The following is a 25044-nucleotide window of genomic DNA, read 5'->3' as shown; positions in this document are numbered from 1 at the left end:
ATTTTGATTTGCAACAAAGTCATAGCATTGGTCATTATCCAGAAAAAAGTGAACCTTATAATATACCCTAAAATCTATTTCAAATGACCTACTCAAGAAGTTAAAAGAGGCCACATTTGTAGAAGACTGTAGCCTTGAACTTCAACAACTCTTTCCCAAAAAGCAAAAAGATCTAGGGAGTTTTACCATTTCTTGCAAAGTTAGACATTTAAAATTTGATCGTTATAGGGAAATAGGTCTTTAGTGGCTTTTTTTTTTCATGTTTAACGGCATTTATAAATGCCATTATATGATTAGCAGAGTTTTTAAAAAATGCCACTAAAAATGCTAATTATTCTCATATCGAAAAAAATAACGACATTTTAGGAAAAATGTCACTAAATTAGCGGCATTTGAAGTCACAAATACCACTAACTTAGTGGCATTTTAAGACACAAACACCACTAAATTAGTAGTGTTTCTAGACACAAATGCCACTAAGTTAGATGTATTTGTAGACACAAATGCTACTAAATTAGTGGTGTTTGTAAAAACAAATGCTGCCACTAATTTAGCAGCATTTATAGACGTAAATGCCACTAAACTTAGTAGCATTTCTATAAAAACGCCTCTAATTTGGCGGCATTTTTTCATACAAACATAGCTAAATGAGGGAATTTACCTTTATTGAAAGATTTACTACATAATTAAATAAAAAATAGATAAATATTTTCAAAATCATAAAAACGAATTTAAATTTATAAACTAAATATTATAAATATTTAAATACAAAATTTGTTCCAGTATACATGTAACACAAAGTTTAATACATTAACATTCAAATTGCTTCAATACATTAACTAGAAATTCAAAATGTATGAAATTGATGACCATTTAGATTTAGAGGATTGCCATTTGATGAAGCGTTTTTTCTACCATGATCACTAGCTTACTCAAGAACCTATTGAAAAAGGTAAAACAAGTTTTTACACTTAATAATAAACTATTTCTAATATTATAAAATATAAATAGTTACTAAATATAATAACTAAGTTGGTGGACCACATAGATTGTTCCATGGAAATTGTTGTTGCACAAAATTCATAATAGTGTTGAATTGATCATACAACTGCTTATGCTCCTCACCCATTTTAGCACTCTTATCATCCATTTCAACATGCTTCTCAGCTCTTTTTGGTTCCATTTGCTACACACGTTGTTGCATACTTTGTACCTAATCCAAGGCCTCGAACCCGTCAATATCTTTCTTTTCTAGTAACTTCTATGAAAATCCGATCTTTCATTTCTTACATATTAACAAAACAATTGGATGTTGCTTCAATCTCAATGGTCATTTTCTCTTTCACTTTCTCCTGTAAATTAATCAAATAAAGCTATAACGTTTTAATAATTAATTTATAATATATTTGAAATAGTAAATATTTACACCCTATAAAAAATGAATCCAAAAAATTACCTCAATTTCTTGTGTTTTGACATTCAGGTAAGATCTATCTTTTTTTGTGTGAGTTAATTGAAAAAATTTCACACATCCAATTTTTTCACCCAACTCAATCTCCTGCATAAAAAACACTATTTTTGTTAAACACACATCAACCATAACTTATTTATGCATATCAAGTGTGGCAATAATGATTGGACACATTTAATAAAATGTAATAAGAGCTATCTAAACTATTAAAATAGAATAATTGTAAATTTGTATTTTTACCTTTTAACATTACAAAAAGTCCTAAACGGACATAAATCGTAACTTATTCATACATATCAAATCATGGAAACTAAATTCAATCATTCAGATAATTTTAATATCATGTATTGAAGCTATCTAAACTGTTAAAACATAAATATAATTTTAAAATTATATTTTTGCCCTTTAACGGTGTAACAAAGTCTTAAAAAGACATAAACGATAACATTTTTACACATATCAACTGTGGAAACCAAGTTCAATCAATCATTCGGAGCTATCTAAACTATCAAAATAGAATAATAAACACAAATTTGCATTTTGGCCTTTTAACGACATAAAAAAGTGCTAAGATATAAATGGCAACTTTTTCACACATCATTCACGGAAAGCAAGTTAAATCATTCGAAAATGTTTAATATAATGTATTTAAACTATCTAAACTGTTAAAATATAAAAATAAATGCAAATGACTTTTTTACCTTTTAATGGCATAACAAAGTCCTAAAAAGACATAAACGGTAACTTTTTCGCACATATCAATCGTGGAAACCAAGTTCAATTATCTAGGCAAGTTTAATATTATATATTGAAACTATCTAAACTGCTAAAATGGAATAATAAAAGTGAATTTGCGTTTTGGCCTTTTAACGGCACAAAAAAGTGTTAAACAAACATAAACAATAACTTTTTCTCACATCAATTGTGGAAACCAAGTTCAATCATTCGGACAAGTTTAATATCATGTAGTTAAGCTATCCAAACTCTTAAAACATAAATATAACTGCATATTTATATTTTTGCCTTTTAACGGCACAATAATATCCTAAAAAGATATAAATGGTAACTTTTCACACATATAAACCGTGGAAACCAAGTTTAATCATTCAAGTAAGTTTAATATAACGTATTGTAGCTATCTAAACTATTAAAACAAAAAAATTACATATTTACATTTTTTCCCTTTAATGACACAAAAAGTGCTAAACAAATATAAATGACGACTTTCTTATTTGATACGTTACTTACCCTTTCTTTTTGCTTTCTTGCAAAGCATTTTAATCTACTCATGTGGCTATATTTCTATTGCTTTTTACTAGCAATTCTAGTTTTTTTCTCTTTCTTGTTATAAAAAACAATCCCGTATATAGCAGAAATACAAATATTACCAACTAAAAACATGAAAAACCTTTTTTATTAAAAATAATATTAAAAGTTATAAATTAGTACCTCTCCTTTCCTTGAGAACTAAAATCTAATCAACTGCTTATATTGCCACTTAATCACACCATGAGATAGCTTATCTATAATGGCCTCTATAGTACTATTTTGATCAAAATATTTTTCGTCAAAGTTGTCTTGCCTCTAGTCCTCCATTAACCATTGTTATCAGCTGCAAAAAATAAAAATGTCAATTAGTAAATTACCAATACTTTAATGATTATAATCAAAATCTAAATATGGGGTTTACGATACTTGCATTCAAATTAGAAGTAGAATAAATTGGTGGGATACTATTTAAACCTGGACCTCCCATATTGCCAAATCCAATATCAGTTGAAGGATTAGAAGTGATTAAGTTAGAACTGGTAGTAGACACATTTCCTTTCAAAGGATTCAATCCATCGTGAAGATCAATAGCTGTCGTAGATGGTTTTGAACTAATATCTCTGATACGTACTCCCCTCAATCTATTCCTTGGCATTGTAACTTAGCTGCATTATAAAAGAAAATCAGTTAAAAACTGAAAAGTTTAGACATTGTATATAAAACCAATTATATATAAATAACATATTTAAAGAACATATATAGACATTGAGAAGTTAAGAAATCATAACCAATGATATATAAAGAATATATCAATTTAATTAAATTAAAAGATAATCTATAATTTACAACACAATAAATATACAAAAGTGAATGTCACATAAATTACATAAAATCATTTATTACATTATGTTTTGAACATTCTAATTACAAAATATAGATGATCCATCATGGTTCATAAATGTTTTCATCAACATCTTTATGGACCCTTTGAGTAGAGGTACTAGAGATATTTTTATCCAAGTTTTGGTCAACAAAAGGAAAACATTCAGTTTCATAGTCAACATCATCTCTGGTATCTAACCTCATATCAAATAAGTCCCTAGGCATGTTACGAAGAACAACAAACCAACCCGATTCTTTGGGGTTTTCAGAATAAAAAACTTATTTGACTTGAGAGGAAAAAACATAAGGTTTATTGATAAGTTATTGTCCAGTGTGAATTAATCAAGAAAAATTCACAACTGTAAATCTAAACTGATCTTTCTTAATACCCTTTATACTATTCACATTAGCCCAATCACACCGAAATAAGACAACCTTCCTCTTGCCATAATAATCCAATTCAATGATGTCATTAATTATGCCATAGTAGTCAACATTTCCCTCCAAAAGGTTTGTGTCCCTAGCACTAGCATAGCTAGTAGTTGACGAAGTAATAATAACTCATAAATTTTTCGTTCTTATACTTCTCTCACGATATTTGGTGTGAAATCTAAATCCATTGATGATAAACCCTTTGTATCGTTTCATAATCTTATTTGGACCTTTTGAAAAACACCACCTCTTGACTAGAAAGCCTTCCACTCCAAACCTACAAAAGTGGAATAAAATATATGTTATTAATTTTATTTATACGCTAAGCATTCTATGTATAATTCTCAAAATGGGAAGTATGGTATTACTTACAATTTTTCCTAATCATTCATGAAAATTTTTGGTGAACAACTTGTCAAGGTCTCGAATGTTTGATCGTCGCTAATGTGCACGAGCTATCAAATTGTTTCTATACTCACTACATGCATCAAAATAAAGCATTAACAGTAAGAAGCAAATTTTATAAATTATGCTTAATAGAATGAATGATTTCCTCTCACAAATAACTTACATGCGAAATGATTTAATTGAGTCATGATGAAAAAAAACATATCGATGTGCCTATGCCTAAGATTTATCATCTAACTCCTCTACTTTGGCTTTGCATATTGGTTGTCCAAAACTTTCAAAAGATAAGTGTAGGCAAGTTAATATGTTGCATACCAAGATTTCTTGATGGTCTATTAAATCTCATTTTAACATCTTCCAGATACCGAGAACAAAATGTCATACACTCTTCTGCTAAATATCTTTTAGTAATAGAACCTTTCAAATAACGTTTATTATGACAATAAAACTTTAACCTTCTTAAAAACCTAAGGCATAAAACATTTTTCATATACCTTTTTAATTAGAATGGTATCATTAACACTAACAACTTATTAATAAATAATACTTTTCAATATGATACATCCATTAATAATAAATTGGTGCACCAACTTTTGCTTCATATGGAAGGTGGATAACTAAATGCATCATAATAATGAAGAAATTTTGAGGGAAAATGTTCTTTAAATGGCATAAAGTAATTGCGGCTTGATTTTGAAGTTTGTAAAGCTTTTTCACATTCAGAACTTTCCCATAAAGAGTATTAAATATGTTACTTAATTCAATTACAATTGACGTGACTTGCTTTGATATTAATGAACTAAAGCAAAGGAAAATAAGTCTTGCATCAAGATGTGGTAATCATGTGACTTTAATAAAGAAGGTTTTTTCTCCTTCAAATTCACACATCTTGATATATTTGATGCATAGCCATTTGAGACTTTCACATTTTTCAACACCTTGCAAAACACATCTTTCTCACTTTTAGACATCCCAAAACAAGCAGGAGACAATTGGGTTTTACCATTAGGAAGCAACTTTAGATGAAAATTAGGGTGAATCTTTATGTCAACCAGTTCAAGCTGACTTTTTACGTCATCTTTTGATCTTTTATTTATATTGAGTATTATCTTGATAAAATTTTTGTAAATATTCTTCTTTATGTGCATCACATCAAGGTTATGATGTAATAAATTATATTTCCAATAAGGTAAGTTAAAAAAGATACTTCTTTTTTTTCACAACTCAGACTCATTGGGGTCATCTTCTTCATCTTTCTTTTCATCACTTTGAATGTCAACATTACCAACTTGAGTATCAACATCACAAACTTGAAGAATACAAGGCCGAATACCTTCAAAGATCTCTCTTACTCTTTTTTTTATTGAGTCATTTTTTCATAAATGAAATTGCTATCTTTTAACTTTGACAAGATATCAGACCCAATAATTGGTAATGACGTTTTTCTTAACTCTTCAATTCCATCAAAGAGATGTTTTTGGAATCTAAATCAATGATTATCATCTAACCATCTATGATGTGTCATATAATTGAACTTCATACCATTATGTAGCCACTTCGAACATGTCTGCATAGCATAGCATGGACAAGCATAATGACCTTTCATGCTCTAACTAGATAAATTTGTATAAGCAAGAAAATCATTGATAATCCATAATAAGGTAGCATACATATTGAAGTTTCTTTTTTTGAAGCATCATAAGTCTGAACTCTTTCCCATAACTGCTTTAACTCTTCAATCAAAGGTTATAAGTAGATGCTATATCATTTTCTAGACATTTTTTCCCAAGAATTATCATAGACAAAATAAATGATTCTTGCTTCATGGCAATCCATGGTGGCAAATTATAAGGATTCAATACAACTGGACAAGTACTATAAAAAGTACTCATCACTTTAAATGGATTGAATCTGTTAGATGCTTTGTCCAAGCATAACCTTTCAATGATCAGAAACAAAGTCTAAAAACCAAGAGTAAAATGATTTTCATGCCAAAGAATAAGTAGGATGCCTTAATGATCCATCATCCATTCACTAATTATGATGCCACCTCATAGAATCTATAGTTTTATAAGACATGAAAAGTCGTTAAAGTCTCAGTATTAATGAAAAATACAATGAAACCTTTACAAATTTCTTTTTGACATGGACTTCATCATCATCCTCATTCAACCTTTCTTCAAAATTTATGTCCAACCAACAAGAATTACCACACATATAACAAGATTGTTGATTTTTTTTATCACCCCAATATAACATGCAATCATTGGGACAACTATGAATTTTTTCATATCTAAGACCTAACTCCTTGATCATCTTCTTTAAATCTTTATAAGATTCAAAGAATTTTACAAAAGAAAACATTTCTTTCATAAACTCTAATAATAAAGTCAAATAGTTTCCTGTCTATCCACATATGCATTTCAAGTGAAAAGACGCACATAGAATGACAATCTTGAATGCTTATATCCCTCATAAAGTTCTTCATTCATATCTTCAAGCAACTTATAAAACTTTAATGCTTCTCTATTAGGTTATTGGTCACCTACACCTATCCCATGTTTACCAAAATCATTCATTTCAACATTTGACTCATTAAATCCATCATTTCAAGAAGACAGATTATGAAAATATTGGTTATGAATGTTGAAAGCATCCCATAACATGCCTTCTATGTCATCTTATCTAATAGGATCATGTTGACGTTAGGGAGCCCTTAAAGTTGAACGAACTCTAGTCACTGATCTTGATGGTATAGACTTTCCATGAAAATACCAATTAACATATCTCGAGATAAATGCAATGCAAACTAAATGTTCCAAAACAACTTCATGGATTTGCCAATGATATTAGCACACCTCAAACATGGGCATAATATCATGTTATCTTCATTTGCATTATCAAATGAAAAATTAAGAAAATTTTTCATTCCATCTCGGTACTTTTGACTTAATTTGGACTTTTGCATCCAACTCTTATCCATTTATATATCCTAACAAGTTACTTGAACTAATCAAAGGTGATTATTTGTTGAAAAGGGAACTACCTTCATAGATTCAAAACACTAATGGGCAAAGACACGATTGATAAAAATAGAGCAATTGTTGATAAGCAAACCTTAATCTTAAACTAAAAATAAATAACAACAACAAAAAAAGAAACATGTTAGTATTTTTACATATTAATATACAAGATGAGAAAAAAATTGACAATAAACAGTCAAACAAAAGTAAAAAAATTTTGACAAAAAAGCATTCGACAAATAGCTGTTTAAAATAATTCTATCTTTACCATCCTTAACAATGGGGTGAAATGAACCACCTTAACAATATCTTTGAGCCATATTTGAATTTTGTTCGACTCTTTGGATTGACTAAAAGAGCTAATATTGAAATTATTATGCCTTTGGTGCAACATGTTTGCTCTTGGTGTTGAGCCTCCTTTTATAAGATATCCAAAACTTTGGCTATCAAAGCCAGCTGACTTTAGGTAAAAACCACAATACCATATCAAATTTGAACCATAAAGTATAGATACTTTCAATTTATTAAATGTAACTTATTACTTTCAATTTATTCCTTATAACGATTTTAGCCTTGATAAATCTTAAAAGAGAGATAAACTACAACTAATATTCGAGTGTACCTAAATAAATGGAGAGGAAATTGATCTCTATTGATTGTAAACTATAAACAATTTTAGCAACAAACCAAGCCTTGCCTCAAGTTCTGCCAGTTCCTCAAGCTCTGCAAACTGCAAATGATTTCGGCATCTAAAAACTTTGGTTGTTGAGAGAAAATTTGCATGGAGAGGAAATCCATGAAAAACAAAAAGACCAAGGCTGTAAATGGAGAGGAAATCCATAAAAAAAAAGAGAAATTAGGTTGAAAACGAAAAGAATCAACTGGAAAAATGTAAAACATGCACAATTGGAAATGGTAGAAACGACAGGGTTTGAAAATTTAGAAAAATTTTTAGTGGCATTTCTTTTTTAAAAACACCACTACATACCTTATTTAGTGGCGTTTCCTTTTAAAAATGCCACTAAAATACATTTAAAATGGAGAGTTTTATGTTACTGAAAAAATTTTTTTTTTTAATATTATTCAAGGTAATTTTACCCATTATTCAAGGCATTTTTGCCCATTATCGGGATCATTGAAAGTGCTTTTGGCTAGAAAACATCTTGAGTTTTTTAGATTATTCAAGCATTTTTTACAAAAAATGCTTTCAATAATCCCCTTCAATTTTTATGAGCAGATTATTCAAGGCGTTTTTGGCCAAAAACACCTTGAATAATCTCTTGTTATTTTTGAGATTATTGAAGGTGTTTTTAGCCAGAAATGCCTTAAATAATCGGTTATTCAGGGTATTTCTAGCCAAAAATACTTTCAGTAATCCTTTTCAATTTTTTATTAAGGATTATTGAAGGTATTTTTGGGTAGAAACACTTTTAATCGGTTATTCAAGGTGTTTCTGGCTAAAAATACCTTTAATAATCCCTTTCAATTTTTTATTAGAGATTATTGAAGGTATTTTTGGCCAAAAATACTTTGAATAACGAATTATTGAAGGCATTTTTGGTTAGAAACACCTTCAATAATGGGATTATTCAAGGCGTTTATGGTTAAAATACCTTCAATAATTCCCTTCAACTTTTATGAGGGGATTATTGAAGGCGTTTCTAACCAAAAATACCTTCAATAATCCCATGTTATTTTTGGGATTATTGAAGGTATTTTTGGCTAGAAACGCCTTGAATAATCGATTATTCAATGTGTTTTTGGCCAAAAACATTTTCAATAATCTCCATTAATTTTTTATTGGGGATTATTGAAAGCATTTTTTGCTAGAAACGCCTTGAATAATGGGGTTATTCAAGGTGTTTTTAACAAAAAAAATACCTTCAATAATCCCTTGTTATTTTTAGGATTATTGAAGGTATTTTTGGCCAAAAATACCTTGAATAACCCCATTATTCAAGGCATTTTTGGTAAAAAAATACCTTCAATAATTTGTTATTCATGATGTTTCTGGCCAAAAATGCCTTCAATAATCCCCAATAAAAAATTGAAGGGGATTATTGAAGGTGTTTTTGGCTAAAAACACTTTGAATAATCATTTTCAATTTTTTTGAAGGGATTATTCTAGGCGTTTTTGGCCAAAAATGCCTTGAATAATCTCTTGCCATTTTTTTTTGGATTATTCAAGGCTTTTTTTTGGCTAAAAACACCTTGAATAATCCCTTACAAAAAATTAAAGAGGGTTATTTAAGGTATTTTTGCCCTAAAACGCCTTGATTAATCCCTTTCATTTTTTATTGGAGATTATTCAAGGTGTTTTTAGCCAAAAACACCTTGAATAATTCCTTCTAATTTTTGTTAGGGATTATTCAAGGCATCTAAAGCAGCTCAGTCGATTAGAGCATATGGCTATTAACCATAAGGTCCTAGTTCAATCCCTCACTCTAGCGTTTCGAGGGTTTTTTAAAGAGTCAAAAAATGCTTATTAGTAGTATTTACATTATAAAAATCGCTATATTTATAAAAGTCAAAGTACATATTAGCGTTTATATCAACAAATACCACAAAAATATATTTTTAGTAGCGTTTTTAAATCCAAACGCCATTATATAAGAATTTAGTGACATTTTATAGAAAAACACTGCTAATCTTATAAAAACCTGAAACTTTGTGGCATTTATTTAAAAATGCTACTAAACACTAAATTTTCATTTTCCTATAGTGGATAAAGCTTTTTGTGATTTTTGAATCTAGCATAAACTTAATGCCTTTAAATACTTTTATGCATCTAGGAAGTGGGGAGTTAAAGCTAGTGAAATTCAACCTAAAATTTTCTAACAGTTTGCTAAGCTAACATAAGGAATGTTAAAAATATGCTCATGAAAGTTAGGAAATATGCATTCTTTGTAGCATCTACTATGTTAGACATAGAGGATAATGAAGATTTACTATTGTTAGGTAGACCTTTTCTGTTAACTGCCAAAACTTTATTCAATGTATACAACTCTAACCTTACCCTTAGATTAAAAAATGAAAAAATGCAATTTGTAATTGAAGCGTATGGTATCTTTAAGGATGAAGATGATGTGAATGCAATAAAGGGAAAGGAAAACCTTAAGAAATCTGATTTAGTGGCTAAACCTCTTGATCTCCTAATGTAAAACCACTTAGCAACACCTAGCTTTAGCAATGCCAAACCCATGATGAACTGAAGATCAGTTTATGTGATTCCAACTAATAAAGTGAGTACACCTCCTAAGACCAATTCTATTTATGTCATTCTTCAAAGAATGATGCAATAAGAAAAACTCTTTCCTAAAGGGATTAGATAATTTCATTAGATTTAGGGATGGTCAAGCTGGCCAAAACTAGCACTACTTGGGAGGCAACCCAAAATTTTACTTTTATGGTTTATGTTTTCTTTATTTTTATTAGGATATGTTTGTTTTGATGTTTTTTCATGAAAATTTAGCCTTAAGCAAAATTTTGGGGAGTATTTCTTTTTCCTTTGCTTTTTGTTTTAATATATTGTTCAAATTAAATGAGGGGAAAAAGGAAAAGAATGTTTTTTGAACATTTTGAAAATTTAACATATTTTTGCTTTCTACCAAACTAGCATGCTAGACTTTATTGTTATGCACATTTAGTTAACTTTGCATAAACTTTTCAAGATTGACTTAAATATGATATGAAATTAATTATAAGTATGGTGGAACTTGAAATGACTTCTTAAACATGTTTCTTTTTAGATATGATTTTTGTACATATGTTTTTATTCTCTTTCAATGAAATGCTATGATTCTTGTGAAAATTTTGTGACCTATGGATTTGCATGAAATTCAAAATTTTGAATAAGTACTCTAAAATTCACCTACTTAACCTTTGAGGCAAAATCTTAAATTGTATTTAACTCAAGAGATGATCTAGGCATTCTTTAGACTATTTGAGCTTTTTAAGTCTACCTTTTTTAATGATGCATCCATAGTACCTATATTTTAAGCTTGTTACATTAATCCTTTTCTTTGTTTATTTAGCCACATAATAAGCCAAGAGCCTTTTCTTTTATTATTATTCCTTTTTTGTTTCTACCTAACCCAATTATTCTTACTTATATATTATGGACACATTTATGTATTTAAAAAGAAAGGAAGAGCAAGGAATGAAAAGTAAAAGAAAATGCCAAATGCAATCAATGTCCCAATAGTAATGTCTTCCTAGAGTTCCATATGCATGTACAAGTAATCCATCAGGCTTGAAGTGAGTGATTGTTACATTTGATTCTAGTTGATATGGTTGTATCATTAACTGTGTATGAAAAACAGAGGTTAGAGTAAGGGTTTTTTTTTTGCTTTTTAATGTCAAATTTGATTGTAACAATGCCATATAAGTTTGTGGTGTAAGAAGGATCAAAGTATTGGATGGGTTTATTATGATTCCAAAGCTTTTGATAACTTGTTGTCTATAACTAAGGAAGTAGGGTAGTATGTTTTTCATTTGAGATCTTTTAAGAATGTGAATGCATCTAGGGTTCTTATCAACACCTTCTAGCTTACAAAGACTACATCATTAATGTTAGGCAGAGGGAGGTTTATGGCATGATCTTGGATTCTGATGCCATTTGATAGTAAATAGTTGGTTAGAATCCTTTCATATGAGTTCCAACAATCTGAACTTGAACCTTTAAAGCATCTAGAAGAGTTGAATCATATAGAGACATGTAATTGAGAAACATTGTGAAGAAAATAGTTTCTCCATTGAGAGTCGTCTGAACTATGCCAAGTATTGCATAGTTGTAGTCTTTGAATCTTATATCTAGTAAGACCATTTTGATACAAATAGGAATACCATTTCACTTATAAAAGCTTAATGTTGTTCTGATAAAGTGGATGTGGGTGTATCTTTGCTTTATCCACTATTTTGGAAATTCTGAGAGAATCTGAAGAGTAACAAAATGCATTGAGATCCTACTAAAAGAATGTACTAGTCAAAATTGAAAGCTTAGACATATTTTTTTGGAGCTTGAGATCTTTGTTTGAGAAGGGTTTTTATAGATCTAACTAAGAAAGTAAGAGATATAGAGAAAACATTACAAGGATTTACAAAAAGAAGTTCTGTTTCTTGGATTTTTTTTTTTTATTATATAATTAATTTCATAAAAAAAATCTAACTTAGAAGAAAAGGATTTTCTAAGTATAGGAGGAGGTAAACAAAAAGAAGATCTAAAGGTTAAAGGTTATGTATCACTAATGTTTGACATATTCATGAGAAAGAAGTTTTGGCTATCTAATTCCACCAATCTAGTAATAGAATAGTTTCTTAATTCTATATATGCTATAATACCATCTAAATAAGGATCAGTTGCCTTCCTTAAGGAGATAGCAAACATAAACAATCCATAGTTCAGGCATAAGACCAAGGTATTCTAGTCAATACTTATGACTAAGTGCCCTCCTAGTGTGATGTCAAGCTGGTAGCCTAACTTTTATGGAACTATTCCTTTCACTATAGTAGCTTACTTTAGCATTATTTGGTATAGTAACTTTTCTTTGTTAAGTGGTTTAATGATCTATTTACAACTCTACAAGAATTATGATGTAGAAAATCCATAATATTGTGACAACTACAAAGTATACTAACTTGTATCACTGTAAATCATGAGATAGAAGTCAAGATCTAACTCTAAGACTAAGGCTTGGATGGAAGATAATAGCCAAAGGAAAAGGGAGTTTAGAAACACATACGTTTATTTCACAAGTGATTTTTATAAGAAAGGTTACAAGATAGTCGATTTTTTCTTCAGATAAAAGGAGTTACAAACATATATATGAAGGTAAAGAAAATGAATAGGACTTGATATGACCTAAAAGGTCCATGACTAAGACATAAAGAAATATAACAAAATAGTAAAGTAGCTTTAATAAATGGGTAGTTCCTTCCCTTTTACCAAAGTGCCTTTAAAAAAGTTGACATTACTTTGACATAAAACAAACCTGACTTAAAGTTGATATCTTGACATAAAATTGAAATGACGTTGGTGTGACAAAAAGTTCACTTGAGGTATCACCATTTGTCTCGGAGCTGATGTAGAGGAGCTTCAAACTTGGACCTTTGCATACTAAACAAAGCTAAATAAGTTTGCACACATAATTATACATATCTTGGACTAGATCAAGGAAGATTCTTTCATTTTGACTATCACTTGAAAAGGGAACATTAGAAGCAATATTTTAGAAAAAAATTGAGATAGGAGTTGTTTACACCTAAAGTGAAATCATAACCAAAGTTTTTATCAATATTGGTCTAGATCAAAATCATCATATAAATCAAATGGATCCTAAGAGTTTTGCCAATCTGATTCCTTAATGACTTTAAGAGGTTTGCAATATTGGTTCCATTCAATTGGACCAGTATGATCAAGTTCAAACTTTGTAACTTTAGGAAGAAGTTCTTACCATGCATCGTTAAATTTGGTCTTATAAATTTTTCTTTCAATTATAAGCTGATAATTGTAGTTTGAAGTGTAGTTACCCCTATGAATAATATAAGAAATGTGGAAAACTTTGTTGTATCTCTCATAGGTCTGTATATAGTGTATCCACATGGGAATGGGTCTAAACCATTGGAAAAAAAACTTTAGGTGTTGGTAATTAGCATCCATTAAGTCTTTTTTTAGGTTAATTATTGCTTCATACAAAGTATGAATCAACCTTTCGAAGTGTTGGAGAGGGAATTCTATAGCAATGTGAACATGAAACAAATTATTTCTTTTAGGAACCAAAGTAGGTCAAGGAAATTGAAGGGATGGATGATAGGGTAGTATGGGTCTATACCTAAAGGTTGAATAGAGGCATCTCTAAATCTATAGAGTATCTTGGATTGGTACTTGAACAAAAGGTGTAAGGCTTTGACATCAAAAAATTTGTTTACAATCAATCTTGGTAACTTTGGAAGCAATTGTTCGATTAAGCGTTAATGGAATTCATCAAGAACATCAAATTCATCATCAAGTTAGGGCTTTTTTATGGGAGGTGTTAAAGATGAAGGTTGGGAGGATGGTGAGGGATTTATCATTGTAATAATAGGAATGATCTTCAAAGTGTTTGAAAGTCTGGATAACATATCAGGGAGAATATTATCATTTCCTTTTATATGCTTCATGTTGAAAGAATACTTCGAAAACTATTAGGGAAAGTCTTAACAGTTATGCATTGGGCATCTATTTCTTTTTTAAATTTATCTGATCAAAAGCTAACATGTCTAGTTCCATGAGAAAGTGATAACCAATGAGGTAAATTTTAAATCTTTAGATTCCATTCTTTACTGCTAAAATCTCTTTCAACATAGAGTGATGGTGGATTTCTGAATCTTTGAATTTGTTTCTTTTGTATCTTCATATCTATTTTTTTCATCCTTTCTTTAAGGAGAATCGTGGATCAAAATTGATCGTTTGCATCAGTCTGTAAAATTTTTTTTCAATTTGAGGGAATCTTTAGGGTTGGAATAAACATTGACTTAACCTTGAGCATCTTTTCTTACTATTTCTACCTTTAAAACCATCTAAGAGGCTCTTTATTTAGCATTTTTCTGAGAGGATAAGTTATCTGAGTGAGATCTTGGAGAAACTTACTCATGTAGTTCATTATTTAAAGGAATTGTTAAACTTGTCTCTCCGAAAGATTATCATCTGGGAAATCTTTAAATGCTTATGCAATGTGAGGTTGTGCAATATACTATCCATCTTTTAAATGCATACTGAGAAAATCAATTTCTATTGCACCAATGATCATCTTCTTTTTTGACAACATTATTCCATGGTGTTGCACAATCGTCTAGAACTTGTCAAGTAACTATGCATGAGTTGTCTATCTGGAGAAAAGAAGAGGATATTATTAATGTAAATGAGGGCATTTTCAAGGATTTGAGTAAATATTTTTATCATTGCCTTATGAAACAATGACGGATCTACTTTCAAACCAAAGGGCATAACTATTTACTGGAAGTGATGTTGAGGGACCTCATATAAAAGCTTATATTTCTCTATCCCAACAAATACCTTATATTGGTAGGAAAGGTGAACCGACACAAAATATTATGATAGCCTATGACTTTAACATGTGCTTAATTTTTTCATATCCTGATTGAGAAGGTACAATACATGATACTTGAATTTTTTTTTTTTTAGGCATTTAGAAGCAAAACTTGAATTTTTCATACCTTTCACCAGGTTAAAGATTTTATATTATTTACTATATTACTTAAAATAATTTTATATTATTTTTATAAATAATTTTATGTTCAAAATTATTTTTGTTTAAAATGTAAATAATTTTTGTAATTTTTATTTTTTGTAGGTAAATATTATTTGTGGATTAAAGATATCCACAAAACGGTTGGTTTTTTGGGACTACACAAGGGAGAATGATATCATTTGCCTAATTTTCCCTAAGGTAATCATCTTATATCAGGAAAAAAAAAAAGAAATCTTTAATCATATACATTCTTCATTGCTTTCTATAATTGAACAAACATTCGAAGTGTGGAAGAAAAAATGGCCAATTTTGCGAGATATTCCAAGTTATTCATTTAAGAAGCAAGTTCTAATAGTAAATGTAACAATTTTTTTTGCAAAACTACATTCGAAGACATCCTTGATCAAGTGATGAACAATTTTGAAAATTCAAGAATTTGCTTAAAATGCAAACTTCTACAAGCAATTTTGATCGAGGCGAATCAAGTTCTGTTAGTTGTAGAGAAAGTGATCATGAAATTACAATGTTAAGAGAAACAATAGTAGCTAGTCTAATGGGTTTGTCTTCCCATGCACCCTAGTCTATTACATAATTCTAATAAAACTTTGTATATTTTATAAAGTTATTTGTTTTATTGTATTAGAGAAATTATTCAAGTAAAACTCCAAAAATATTTTAATGGTTGTACTTTTATAGTCATTTTTGTTGTTTTTTGAGACTTACTCCAATTATATAAATATTCAAGGTAAATTTTCACTTATACAAGGAAAAAGGAAGTAATTTATTGTAAATTATATATATATATATATATTTTAGTCTTTTATAAATTGAAAATGAGCCTTCACTATGTTGTAAGTCCATTGTTTATAAATTGCAATTTTTAAATGATGATGTCTAAATTTTTTTCTTCATTTTAGTATTTTATTTTAAATTTTAATAAATAATTATGTTAATATAACAAAATTTGTTAGTTGTGGTAATGCATTTGAGAAATAAAATTGTCATAATATATTAGTTTGGAGACTTGATCGTTAGACGTAAAAATTTAAAAAATCATGAAAAACACTAAAAGTTGCCACCAATCCATTTTTTAGCATGTGATTGGCCATTCAAAATGTTTATCTTTTAATAAAATAATAAAACAAGTTTAAAGCTTTACTAAAAAGATAATTTTGGCCTACGAAAACAGATTGGGTTCGAGAGTCAATTACATGTGAAAAAGGATTAGTACACCACAATTCCACAAAATTGGTACTAATTAATTATGCGCTATTTATAATTCTGGATAAAATTAATTTTTTATATGAAATTTAATTGTAATTCCCATTGTTTATGAGAAATAAAATTAGTTTTAAAAAAATCATTTATTTAGGAATATTATGAAAATCTTCAAATTAAAAAAATACTTTCAAAGTGTTCGATATAATGACAATTTGAAGAAAGTCTTTCCATTTAAGATTTATCATAACATTCCTTCTAAAATAATAAAATAACACTCTTTATAAGTGATAATCATTGATAACTCTCTAACATCTAGACAGAGTACCAACAATTATATTTTTAGAATGCTATTTTAATTTTATGTATTCAAAACTAAAAAACTTTAAGAAAACCTTTTATGTAGTAAAAAAAATAATATAAGTAATGTTAAACATCCATAACTAAAGCAAACATATATATATATATATATACACATTATAAATAAGGACATTAATTTAAAAATGAAACGTATGTAAATGATGATCGAATACAAATTTCATAATTGGTTTTCAAATATAAAGAGATTACCTGGATTCTTTAATATCTAGGCAGAGTTTGTATGTGAATTTTTATATTTAAAATCCCATTTTTTTATTATTTTGTATTTTTATAATAATGATTTTAACAAAGTGAATTTATTTTGAGTTGTTAAAATATATGAAAATTTTTAATGAAATAAAATTTCCTAAATACCCCAACATCTAGGTGGCATTCATGAATATATAATATTTCATAAATGGTTTTCATGCAAATCCTTAAAAATTTAAAATGGATTTAGGGTTTTATGAAATTATGCACGTAAGAAGAACAAATTACATAAATGCTATTATTGAATGTATGATAAAAGCATGACAAAAAAAAAAACTAATTACAAGCCTATACATTTACAAAACTAAAATACAAACAAGTTTCATATGAAAATTTAAAAGAAAAAAATGGATCAAACATAACAAACTTTTGAAATTGGTTTGAATGTTCCACCATTTTGTTCTTTAAAAATCTAACCAAACAAACATAAAAATCAACCAAATAACTCGTTCAAGTATCATTTTTTCATTGAAAAATTAATCCAACACATTGAAAATTTAGTAAACATGACAAACACAAAAATCAAATACATAAGATCAAGCAACATTTGGCCACAAATGGATGAGCAAGTTTTGGCCAAGCAAGGAAACTACTTTGGTTGAATATTCTATGGCATTTCCCTAAGCAATCAACATTTCATTTCACTCAAATATGCATTGAACATCACTATTTCCATCAAATGAAGGCATTTACAATATATAAGGAGTTTCAACAAGCATATGATGAATTAAGAAGAGAAGAAAACATAAAGTCAACATTTAAAGTCAAGGAACAGCCTTATATCATATTCTAGCTAAAATTTATGTAAACAACAAATAAACTTACCATTTAATCATTACAAATAACCTTTAAAAGTAAGGAAAATGTTAATGGAGGACCAAAAGAGGTTTGGCCATGGTGAGGTTGTTTGGCTGAACCTCTAAAAGCCAAAATGGTGGATTAGAAATTCTTTGTTGTTTGGTTTTCTTGTTTCAATCCAAACTATTAACCAGTTGGATGTAAGTTTATCCAGGCTTAGTAAAAAATCAATGAAGAATTACCAATTCCTTAAAAAAAAGAAACAAAAAATAAAAAAAAAAGTAAATGGTATGGAGGATGTGATGACCGTTATAGAATGGAAAGAAGAAGGAAAAAAAAGAATAAGAATTCTACATACTCTAAGCTTTTCACAACTTTCATTTGTTTTTTCTTGATTTTTTTCTTTCTTTTAACTTTTCACCAACTGCTTGCCCTCATCCAAAATTGTAGAAAACATCCCCCTTCTTGAAAAAAATGAAGACAAAATATCCATCCAAGATTGAATTATAGCTATTGGATCAAATCTCATCCAAGGGCCAAAGTTCCTCCTTTTTTTTTTTCAATGAGCAATCTTTAGAAATCTTTGGCCATTGGATCAAAATTTGACAGAAGATCTAATGATCCACATTATTCACTACAAATATTAGATTTTCATAGCCTCTAAACTAAATGAAAAGGTCATTTTACCCTTAGTACAAAATTTTCTGTATTTAGACCATTTTCTTAGAAATCATTGTTCTCATAATTATTTTTTGGATTTTAAAGCACCAAAAATCATGAGATATTATAAAATTAAGATCTAAAAAATTTTATGAAAATATGAGCTCAGGGATATTTCGATAATTTCACATCTCTTAAGATACTAGTGTGATTTCAAATACACCAAAAATCATGAAATATTATGAAATTAAGATATGAAAAGTTTTATGAAATTCTGAGCTCAATAAGGCCAAATTACGAAAATAGCCCTAAAGGGGTATTTTGATAATTTTACACCTCTTGGGGTATTGTTGTGATTTCAAATGCATAAAAAATCATGAAATATTATGAAATTGAGACATGAACAATTTCATGAAAATCTGAGCTTGAAAAATCTAAATTACGAAAATATCTCTAAAAGACATTTTATTACTTTTGTAATTCTCTAAGTGTAATAAAAGTTTTAGTGCTTTAAAAATCACCAATTTTAACTTTTAAATCACATTTTTCTAATTAGGTTATGAATTTTGAAAATTAACCCAAGTTCCATCCATTTTGATCAAGTTTTGTACAATTTTGATTTTTTTTTGACTAATTTTAACCATATTGACTAGTTTGATCGGATTTCACATGGGTTGACTTTAGGTCTCCAAATGGGCTAATTTGTAGGCTCTTTATGGATTGTAAACAGTCCTCCTAAATAGTTTATATAATGGTCCTATATTAAGGGTACTAGCCCATGTTCGTAAATAAGCATAGGTCAGTCATGTTAAAAGTATTTCGGATAAAATTTAGTGTCTACAACTACCCTTATTTGCATATTTTGAGAATTAAAAATAATGTAAAGACATAGACTATAATTTTGTCCAAATGATGTTTCCGAGTGAAAGAGAGAACCCTTCTTCCCCTTCTTCCTTTTTTTTCTTTGTTTTTTGCTGTTTTTGTTTGTTTGTTTGTTTGTTTGTCTGTTTTTTGTTTTTTTTTTCTTATTTTGTTTTGTTTTTATTTTTATTTTTATTTTTTTGGAACAACACCACAAGTTAAAAAAATAAAGATGATCGAGATAACACCATAAGTTAAAAAAATAAATATGACTAAGACAACACCGCAAGTTAAAAAAATAAAGATGACAAGGATAATAACATAGGTTGAAAAAATAAAGATGATTAGGATAATACCAAATGGTCAAAAAAACAAATATGACCAAGAAAACATTGTAGGTCAAAAAATAAAGATGACCAAGACAACACCAATGGTTAGAAAAAAAAATATGATCAAGATAACACCGTAAGTCAAAAAATAAAGATGATCGAAACAACTCTGTAGGTCAAAAAAATAAAGATGACTTAAACAACACCAATCGTCAAGAAAACAAAAATGATCGGGATAACACCAATAGTCAAAAAAATAAATATGACAAGGATAGCATTGTAAGTCAGAAAAATAAATATGATTGGGATAACATTGTAGGTTGAAAAATAAAAATGACTAAAACAACATCGTAAGTCAAAAAATAAAGATGATTGGGACAACACCATAGGTTAAAAAAATAAAGATGACCAGGACAACACCAATAGTAAAAAAAAATGACTGGACAATACCACAAATAAAGAAAAAATATGATCAGGACAACACCGCAGATTAAAAAATTAAAAATGACCAAGCCAACATGTAGGTCAAAAAAATAAAGATGACTGAGACAACACATAAGTCAAAAATATAAAGATGATCAAGACAACACTGGTAGTTGAATAAAGATGAAGAGCGCTACACCAAACGATCGAAAAAACAAATATAACCAGGACAACACTATAGGTCAGGAAATAAAAATGATCAGGACAATATCGTAGGTAAAAAAAAATAAAGATGACCAAAACAATACCAATGGTTAGAAAAACAAATATGACTAAAATAACTCCTTAGATAAAAAACACAAATAAGACAAAGACAACACCGCAAGTCAAAAAAAATAAAAAAGACCAAGACAATACAACAAGTCAAAAAATAAAGATGATCGGGACAACACCAACTGTTAAAAAAAATATGATTGGGATAACACCGCAAGTTAAAAATTAAAGATGATCAAGATAACACTAAAAGTTAAAAAATAAAGATGACTAGGATAACACCAACGATTGAAAAAATAAATATGATGGGGACAACACCACAAGTCAAAAAATAAAAATGGCTGGAACAATACCATAGGTAAAAAAAAAATAGATATAACTGAGATAACATCAACAATCGAAGAAATAAATATGATTGGGAGAACATTGCAAGTTAGAAAATAAAAATGACTGAGACCACACCAATGGTTGAAAAAACAAATATGACCATGGCAACACTGAAAGGAAAAAAATAAAGATAACTGAGACAACATCGTAGGTTAAAAAATAAAAATGACAGGGATAACACCATAGGTCAAAAAAAATAAAGATGATCAGAATAACATCGCAAGTCGAAAACATAAAGACAACTCAAATAAAACCAATGATAAAAAAAATAAATATGACTAGGACAATATCATAGGTCAAAAAACAAAGATGATTGAGACAACACCAATGGTTGAGAAAACAAATATCACTGGGACAACATCGCAGGTTAAAAATAAAGATGACCGAGACAACGTCGATGGTTAAGAAAACAAATAATAAAGTTTTTTCTCCATGCAAGGGAAACCCAAGGAAAAACACTCTCATATCACTTAATATCCTTTTATAAAAATCTATAGCATCATTTATCAAAAGAAATGTATGCAATACATGTGATCAGTAAAATAAGCTTGAATGGTAGAGATGCAATCAATAATTTATACCATGTATTTCTTTATCATATCAATTTAAGTCCAAGACTAGCTTGGCTGCCCTTTCAAATCCTAAAAATTGCCTTAATACCTTCCACCTTTTTTTTTCTCTTTTTTTTGATGGATTAAATTTTACAAATGCCTTTTTATGACCACTATTTATTTGAAAGTTTCCCTATAATCTTCTTTGGCCATGCCTCCTCCAATCAATTAAGTTTTTGCCTTTTTGTGCTATTATCTTGCATTCTTGAGCCATACATAGGTCTGTTATAAGCATTATTAATAATTATCCCAACCTTTAATGACAAATGCAATGATTTTAAAGTTCAAAATGGAATATGGGTTTGAACCAATGATGAGAAATTTATTTCAATTTGGTAAGAGAAAAAGATAAGATTGTTGAAATATAGAGAATTAAAAATTTTAAAAAGGTATTCAAGAAAATCAAATATCATTTCTTTAAATAATGAACATTTGACAAGCTAAATTAACTTAAACCAGATATTTTCTCAAAAATTTATTATACAAGTGATCTTACTAAACTTGAACTCTTATAACTAATCCCTTGCCCCATGCTTGTAACCAATGGAAATTTTTCCAAAAATCATCTCTCTTGATTTTGATGTCGATTCATCCAGTCTTGTGCTATCTTTTCACTTCTTGAAGGGTTTCCTTCTTGCTTCAATTTCATTTAAGCCATCTTTTTAGGTTTTTAGCTTAAATGATCACCATTTTGATTCAAACTACCTTTTTTGGGTTTTTAATCTTAATAGTCCCCCTCTTTTTTTTTAGACCACCTTTTCGAGTTTTTAGTCTAAATCGTTTTCTTTTTTTCTTTTTTATTGATTTTTTTATTTTGATTTTGATTATTTTTCTGATTGATTTGATTTTTTTATTTTGATTTTTTGTTTTAATTTGAATTTTTTTAATTTTTAATTTTTATATATTTTGATTTTATTATTATTATTTTTTCAAGGAAAATATTTTTTTCTACAACATCAAAATTTACTAGAGCTGGCAATTCATCTTCATCCATTTCTGCTATGATTAAAGTTCTATCTGAAAATGCCTTTTTCACCATATATGGGCCTTATTAATTAGGTGCCACTTTTCCCTATGATCTTATTGATTTGGCAAAATCTACTTTAGGACGATTTCTCCTTCACGAAAACATTGATGGTGTAACTTCTTGTCATATGCTTGCATCATCCTCTTTTGGTACATTTGTCTATAACAAAGCGTCGACTTTTCTATAAGGTTCAGTTGTTTAAAATGTTCTTGAACCCAATCTACCTCATCCATCTTTATTTCCATTAGTACTCTTAGAGAAGGGATTTTTACCTTAATATACAATATAGGCACCGAATTTTATTCAAAATATTTTAGTATGGTTGAACAAAGCCTATTTAAAGCCCGTATAAAGGCCTCTTAAAAAGCTCATAAAATGCATCGATATTTAGGTCTAATATATAGAGAAAAAAGATACCCAAATGATTATTGTTAAACTCTTTCACATAAGATTTATATAGATGATACCTTTCCATAGAGATGCATGTGAAATAAAAAATAAATGAAATAGGTAAACCCCAAAGTCAACCCTAGTCAAAATTACACAAAACTTAGTCAAAATAAATAGAACCATGGTCAATCCTTAAAGTTCACAACCTAATTGGAATAAATATGCTTTAAAATTAAATTTGGTGATTTTTAAAACATTAAAATTTTTATTGTATTAGGGGAATACAAAATTACTAAAATACCTTTTAGGGGATATTTTCATAATTTGACCTTTCTGAGCTTAGATTTTTATGAAACTTTTAAAATCTCAATTTCATAATATTTCATGATTTTTGGTACATTTGAAATTACAATGGTACCCAAAATGTGAAATTATCAAAATATCTCTATAAAGGTTATTTTTTGTAATTTGGCCTTCCTGAGCTTGGAATTTTATGAAACTTTTCATATATCAATTTCATAATATTTCATGATTTTTGATACATTTGAAATCATAGCAGCACCCTTGAAAGTGTGAAATTACTGAAATAACCTTATAAAGGTATTTTTGTAATTTGGCCTTCCAGAGCTCGGATTATCATGAAACTTTTCAGATCTTAATTTAATAATATTTCATTATTTTTTATGTTTTAAAAATAAAAAAATGGGCAAGAGAACATTGATTTCTAGGAAAATGGCCTAAGTACCGAAAGCTTTGCACTAGGGGTAAAATGGTCTTTTATGAAGTTAAGGGATATAAAAATCCAACCTTTGCAATGAATAGTGTGGACCATTGGATTTCTTATCAATTTTGATCCAATGGCGAAAGGTAGTTCCATGAAAAGAAAAAAAAAAAGGAGAAACTTTGACTCTTGGATGAAATTTCATCCAAAAGTCTATATTCACCAAAATAAGATATTTTTCAAGAAAGAAAGAAAGAAAGGAGGGTCTACTGAAGAAGAGAGGGGGAAGAGAAGAAAGGAGCATGTTAAAAAAAAGGATAAGAAAGAAACTATTAAAAAAAAAGAGAAGAAAAAGAAGAAATAGGAAGGTAACTCCATATGCTTTTATTCGATTGGATGCTTGTTTCTTTTATTTTCCTTCATCTCGTTTATCTTGTTTTTTGTGTATTTGGTGCTGCTTTGTTCATGTTTATTACCTTGTTTGTTTAAGGAAACCTATAGATTTATTATTTCCATGTTTGTTGTTTGGCTTTCTACACAACCCATTGGTAGAAGCTTGAAACCTTCCTTTTTACTAGTTTGTTGGCTATCCTTTTATTGTGCATAAAGAGGAAAGAAAAATATTTCTTCATGAAAATGGTTATGTTGTTTTATTGCTCATGAAGCTATGAAAACGTATGGTATGAAAATGTATGTTTTTTTTTTTTTGTAGTGAATAAAAACTTAGGTAAGTCAAAGAAAACTTTTATGCTCACCATTTCTTTGCTTCTACATGTATCCTGTTAGCTCCATAAATGTTGGTGCTTGTAGCACCCAATGTGTTTGTAACCTTGTTTCATGAAAGAAAATGTTTCAAATATGGTGTGGTCCAAGGGACTATTTGTAGGGGATTTCAAATGATAGCCTTTTTTTTCTTCCTTAGGCTAGAGGTCGTTAATAGTTTAGGTTGTATACTTGTCCTTTGCATGTACAAGCTAGCATT

This window comes from Durio zibethinus, chromosome 9 (assembly GCF_047325235.1).
Source record: "Durio zibethinus cultivar Kanyao isolate XHJ-2024 chromosome 9, ASM4732523v1, whole genome shotgun sequence".
NCBI lineage: Eukaryota > Viridiplantae > Streptophyta > Magnoliopsida > Malvales > Malvaceae > Durio > Durio zibethinus.
The sequence above is the reverse complement of the archived record's forward strand: the minus strand, read 5'-3'. Positions refer to the sequence as shown.